This window comes from Pteropus medius, unplaced genomic scaffold, assembly GCF_902729225.1.
Source record: "Pteropus medius unplaced genomic scaffold, Ma_sr-lr_union100, whole genome shotgun sequence".
Classification (NCBI taxonomy): Eukaryota; Metazoa; Chordata; class Mammalia; order Chiroptera; family Pteropodidae; genus Pteropus; species Pteropus medius.
Window position 1 is genome coordinate 1,274,360 of NW_024354500.1, and position 7,209 is coordinate 1,281,568.

A 7,209-nucleotide genomic window follows, 5' to 3' on the forward strand; every position below is an offset into this window, starting at 1 on the left:
TGGAGGATGGGTGAAAAGGGTGAAAGAGATTAAGAAGTACAAACCATCAGTTATAAAAATAGTCACAGGGCTGTAAAGGACAGCATAGGGTATATAGTCAATAATATTGTAGTAATTATATATGGTGGCAAATGGGTACTAGACTTATCAGAGTAATCACTTTGTATATAAATGTCCAATAATTATGTTGTACACCTGAAACTAACATAGTATTGTATGTCAACTATAATTTAAAAATGTGCTACACTACTTATGAATTAATCTATCCTTTCTCAATGGTTTTTGAAGTAATTAATTAAAAGATATATTTTTTGTGTTTACTGTACTCCAAGTACTGTTTGAATAAAAGTGAATAAGGCAAAACAAAACCTATCTTATACATCTTTATTTTCTAATGAATGGAATCAGACAGTAAACAAGGAACTTAAATAATTTATTAGATGATAAAAAATAAGATTAAAGGGAGTTCTAATATTATCTAGTGCTGTTAGAATAGAACTCATTAAAAAGATTGCACTTGAATCTGTCTGGACTTATTCTTTTCCATGGGTGATCTATTCTTAAAGCAGTTCCTACTGTTTAAATAAATATAATTGTGCAATATATATTTGATATCTCACTATGTAAATTCCTTTTTATAATTGTATTCTTTTTCTAACATTTTATTGGTTATTACCATTCATATTTCCATCCCAATCACAATACAGATCTAAAAATCCCTTTGAATAATGATTGGATTTGCATTATGTATAAACTAATTTCAGATAAATTTACATCTTTAGATTATTCAGTCTTCCACTTTGAGTATCTGGGAGGTATATTCATTTCTGCCAGTATCTGTATATCCATTGGTAAAAATATTTTCTTTCCTCTTACATGCACATTTATATCTAAGTTAGTTTCCAGGTGTTTTATAGTTTTGGTTGCTGTTTAAAAAGAAATCCTTTGTGACAAAAAGTTTTAAAAAACAAACAGATGGGGAGGAACAGGTTGCAGAAGAGTTCAGATCATTTCCATGTGGGCAGAACTTGTTTTAAAACAGCCTGGGTAGAAAAATTAGAAGCAGAATTGAAGAGTTCTATTTTCATTGGCTCCCCCACTTCAGAATAGATACTGATCCTTCGCCGTCCCTCTGTTTCCTGCCACCCAAGATTTGAGTGTGGTGTCACCAGCCTATTAAGCTATCCGGCTTTGGCCTGGGACTGCTCAATCTAAGCGCACCAAGTGAAACTTATTGAGCAAAGTCCACATCCTCAACTAATTTCAACCACTGTGGCTTTCTCTTCTTGACCTAGACCAGCGTGGTATCACATGGCCAAAAAAGTACATGCCAGTGACAAAAGGTCTAGAACAATGGTAACATGAGTGATCTCAAATCCAATGACAGATGAGAAAAATAGGCTTAGACGGGATAAGTCACCTCTGATCACAGACTGTGGCTGAACTAAAATTTGAACCCACTTTCTAAAAACCCCAATTTCTATTTTTGTCTTTGTTACGTACATCTTCCTACCACTTAACCAGAGACATTTTCTTTAATTAGATCCAATATCATTATGTGCCATATTTTGTTATGTGCCAGTTTTTGTTACCACATCCTGAAGAAGTAAAGCTGAAAAATAAAGTGAAAAGGAAATTCTTTGTTTTCCCTTTTAATTTTCAATTTGGATAGAGAAGATCTGTTGGTTATTTATACACTAACAGGGGCAACTTTTTCAATCTATCTATTTCTAATATATTTTATTAATGTTTTGGCTTTGCAAAGTCATATATAAATAATGACAATACTTCTCTCTATCTTGTTGTTTATTATCTTTTCTTGTATTATTATATAAACTTTGATCTGGAGCAAAATATAAAAAGAAGTAATAGTGACTTAGAATTCCTACCTTTACTTAATTGAAATGACTATAATTCTCTATTAAAAATAATGTAGGCTAGTAGCTTAAAGTAGATATAAATATATAATAAATATTATATTTCTTATTATTCTTTGTTATATTAAGAAAGTGTCTATTCTATTGTTTTGTTTATATCGTTTTCTTTTGTTCATAGTTTTGATTTAGTCAGGAATTAATATTAAATATATCAAATTCTTTTCTACATATATTAAGATTATTACATTGTTTTAATTAGTAACATTTTTGAAAAATATATTTCAGAAATAAACTTAGTTGGACAAGATACATTATTTTTTCACATATGGGTTTGTAGTATGGTCAATTTGATTTATGATTTTAAATTACTTATATAAAAGATATAGTTTTTTTATGTAATTTTAATAAATTTCTCATGTCTCTAATGGAAACATTCTTTCATATTTCACTACAATATTAACAATAAAATGTAGTAATGCCCATATTTGAAAAATTAAGAGAAACTTGTACATTGTTTTAGAGGTAGTTATTTAAAAATTTTTCAGTTCTTTTGAGGATTTCTGTTTTTTATTTAGTCAAATATGATCATTTATATTTTAAATAAATCAATCATTATAGCAAGATTTTAAATTAATTAGAAAATATGTATATATATAGAACCATAAGTTTTTCTCTCATTTAAAAAATGTTATTCTCTTTCTTAGATCAAATTTTGGCTGGTAGACTATCTAAAAATTTTCCTGTTCCATTGCCCCTACAAAAAAAAGTTATTGGATTTACCAAGTTTATATTTTTCAGCTTTTCAAATTCTTGACGTCCTTTATTACAGTTCTTATTTATGTTTGTTTTGTACTTGTTTTCTAGTGTTCACTGTTTAAATTATTAATTTCCATGTTTTTATTTGATAAAATATTCTAAATTATGGATATTCATTTGAGTAAACTTTGGTAATATTCCATAAGTGATAACAAAAATATTCCTAGTTCTATTCTTTTGTAAGAGCTTCTAATTATATTTTTGTTTCCTTTCATAAGAGTTTCACAAATAGATAATTTTCAAAATGTTACGTGTAGTTTTATTTAAATATTTTATATTAATGTTTTACAACAGTATGGTCAGAGAACATGATCTGTATGTACTCTATAGAATTCGAAGTTATATTTGTGGTCTAAATCAATTTGGTTAGTATTCTATTGTTTATGTAAGATATATATTATATTTTTTATATTAAAATCAACGTTTATTTTATTAATCCTTGTCTTTGTCTTTAAGATCTTTTAAATTCTGTTTTTTTTTACTTGATTCGTGTATGACATAAAGTCGATTTACTATAAAACAAGATAATTTTAATTTGCACAGACCTAACATACATTCTGAAATAAAAATAGAATATTTATGAAACTGATTAGATCACAATAAAATCTGGAATTTTATAGAGAAAAAACACAAACAATTATTTGTTTAAAAATAAATCTTTTTATTTTTATTTTTTATTCAATTTAATCTTTGTCTGATATTAATATTGTGACCTCTGCTTTTTTTGTATTTATGCAATATTTTAATCTTTTATTCTCAACTTAGCAATCTTATTATTTTAGGCGATTCCCTCTTAAACTTATCAAAAGACTCTTTTTATCTTTTTACTGAATTTGAAAATGTAATCTAACAACAATTTAACTGGATTTATATAGTTGTAACTAATTTCTTTGGTCTTAAGATTGTCTTATTTAATATCTTTTTTCTTATTCTTCCTTGTTGTTTTCTTTTCCCCATTATTTTCTATATAAACTGTTTATTTTCTTTTAACCTAGTGGTTCATATATATAAATTCTGCTTCTTATTCTTCTAATTATTACATTTAGACTCATGTTAGTATTTGCTACTCCCACCTGAAACCCAGAACGTGAAAGAGAATTAAATATGTAAACACATATTTGTATTTAAAAACAAAAAATAAAAACTTTATATTGACATAATACTGAGAGATTTGCCTGAAAAAAGTAGGTATATGAGTTCACGGTGTTAACAAAGATCAATCTCATTGGCTAAGGCTGTTCCAATAGGCTATTGTCCCTACTTGAAGATGCTCCCCATCCACTTATGATCAGCAGAATAAAAGATACCCTTCCATCTTGAAAGATGCCCATGTCCTAATTCCCAGAACCTGTGAATATATTAGGTTACCTGGCAAAGGGGAATTAGAGTAGCAAAGAGAATTAAGTTTGCTAATTAGTAGACCTTAAAATAGGGAGATCATCCTGGATTACATAGGTTTGCCTTTAAACATTATTAGGAAGATGGCAACTGGAGAACTCAGCACATGGTTATTGTTTGAAGATGGAGGAGTAGGGAGCCAAGAGCCATGGAATGTGCACGGCCTCTAGAAATGAGACAGCAAGGAAACAAATTCTCTCTTAAGTAAGGCAGCCCTGCCAAAGCCTTGATTTTAGCCTAGGGAGACCCATTTCATATTTCTGAAGTCTAGAACTGTTAAGACAATATATTTTTATTCTTTTAAGCTACTAAATTAGTGGTTATTTGTTTCGGCACCCAGAGCAAACGAATATACCACTACATTGGAAAATCACAGAAACAGATGAACTACTAGCAAAAATAAACTCCCATAGTAGTTAAAGCATAAAAGAGAAAAGTACAATAATGCAAATAAAGTATTTTTCAAAGAGAAAGAATTAATAGAGGAGTCCGAAAATAACTTCAAAATAAGTATATCTTACATATGTAGAAAGATAAGGGAGAAAATGAGATTCACGATATAAAAACAGATCGTTATAAATAAAGGTTAGAAATTTTTGATATGAAAATACAATTGCTTATATAAAAATTAACAATTGCACACTGGTAAAAACAAGTTAGTGAGATAAATGATCATGATGAAGAATTATGTCAAAACACTGTAAAAGACATTTAAAAATGGAAATAGTAAGTAGAATGGAGGAAAACACTTTTATCTACCAGTAATTTCTAAGATGGAATATAACAGTATATAGGAAAGAAAACCTTTAAAGAGTAAAATGAGAACCTCTCTGAAAGAAAAAAGTGAACACTCAAGGATATAGTCTTAAAAAAGGAAAAATGAATTTATAAGGGTACAAGGAGGAGAGGGAATGATTAGCATAAAATCAAGTAAAATGTTTGTTAAAACTTAGTAATTTATAAACTGGAAGAAGGAGAAGATAGAAAAGGAGAAGGAGAATGAAAAGTTGGCCAGGAGAAGGAGATAGAGGAAAAGGTGGCAAAGAAAGGAGGAAGAAACATTTTTAATAATAATATGAAAATAAAATTTAAAACGAGGTTACAAATGAGTTGGGGCAAGGTGAGGGGGTCAGAGAAAAAAAGGAAGAAAAAGGTGGGAAAGGAAGATAATAAATTCTTGGCCTTTTGAGGAAGATACATTTAAATATATGCGTTGAAAATTAAGGGTAACAACTGAAAGAATAGAAATCAAATATAGAGCCGAAACTCTGTCAATCTAGTAGAAGATAGAGAAACAGAAAATGCATGATAAAGAAAAAACACATTAAAAAAAGAAAAAGAAGAAGTCTACAGCCATGCCACCCTGAACATGCCCGATCTTGTCTGATCTCGGAAGCTAAGCAGGGTTGGGCATGGTTAGTACTTGGATGGGAGACCGCCTAGGAAGACCGGGTGCTGTAGGTGTAAAAAAAAAAAAAAAAAAGAAAGAAAAAGAAAAAAACACAAAATGAGATGATAGACATCATTAATGGACAATCATTGTGAATAAGCTAAATTCTCTTGTTCTCAGAGAATATATGACTGGCTCACACATAAGAAATAAAACTATTACATCTAAATTTCTTTTTCTTTCCTTTTGCATTTCTATGAAGGAGTCTGTATGCACTTATAGCTAAGAAAAAAATGACAAATAAAGGACAAAACTAAGATTTTGTTTACTTCCTCCAAGCACACATCTAGACATAATATACAACTATAATAATGAGAAGTATGTGGCATTAGAACAGTAATAGATAAAAAGATCAATTAAACAGAATTAAGCAGTAAACACTCACATATGAATGTGGCATATAATAAAAATTCAAAATAATAAAGAAAAATTATTAAAATTATTAAATTATCTACATATAAGTATTTAAAATTTTTATTAGAAGATAATCTGTCTTTGGCTAAAACTTTTGGCATGAGAATGAGTGTGCTCAAAATGCATTTTAAATACCAGATACGTATACCCTCATTCACTAATATAACTCTGAGTGATACCAATATGATATCATATAACTAAAGTAGTATCTTTGTCTTCATAATATTGGATGAATTATGTGGGAGTAATATAATGCTGACAAGAGGTGAGAGTAATGCATAACAATAATATCACTAATTACATTGCTGTAATAAAGCCATAATAAAAATGCTACTAGCTCTTTTGTAGCATAACTTGTCTTTAAAGCATTGTAAACAGAGGTATTATGGCTATTGAGTATTAGCCTTTGATGCATGGCAATATGATGGAGATCTAGTCTGACAAATATCAACCCAAGTGAAATGTGTTAATTCACTCTTCAATTCATTGCTATATATTTTTTCAATATTGAAGCCCTGTTTCCTAATTTTTATGCATGCCATTATCAGAGAACACACGCAAATAAATTAGATAATTTTACTTCATCATTTCCTACTCTCTAATTTTTTTACTAATATGCCAAAGTGTGAAAATTTGTTTCAGAAGATCTCTTAAAATATCCAGAAATAAAACAATGAGCTCTTCAAAAATGTTAAAATAATTTTAACCTGGAAGTTCCTTTGGGGAACCTTTAAATGTTCCTATATATTGATGGCAGCCTACAAAAAGCTTTTTGATGCATTTTTAAATGAGTCATATTTATTATCAAATACAGTATTTTCTGTTCTATCAGACGGGTAATTGAGTTGGCAATAACAAAAACCAAGTTTTTCTAAAATGATATACAGACTCCCATATTTCAGAATTATGACTTCAGAAGTCACAGAATATTAGATGCACAGTACTTTTGCTTTATAAAAGCTTTAGAATGGACACATTGTGGCTTTTCTTTCTACTGAACAAATATATTGGCTTCCTCATCTCTTTTGAATTTTTGAGAATAGGTTTCATAAATCTAGTGCAATGAAAATCTTATATGCTTGAGGATACTGTATGAATGAAAGCCAAAACCACTTGCCACTAATTCATTACTCTGCACAAGTTCAGTTTTCCTTATTCTGATAGTGATGAGAGAGGACATGACAAATCTTTCATTTGACAATGAAAAAAAAAAAAACACAATAGGGTTATTTCTAGGCACTTATATTACACTCC

The 7,209-nt window shown here is 29.1% G+C and overlaps 1 pseudogene; it reads left to right on the top strand.

Moving 5' to 3' along the window:
* Nucleotides 1-5,436: 5,436 nt before the first annotated feature.
* Nucleotides 5,437-5,555, top strand: LOC120595191 (uncharacterized; annotated as a pseudogene).
* The last annotated feature ends 1,654 nt before the right edge of the window (nt 5,556-7,209 follow it).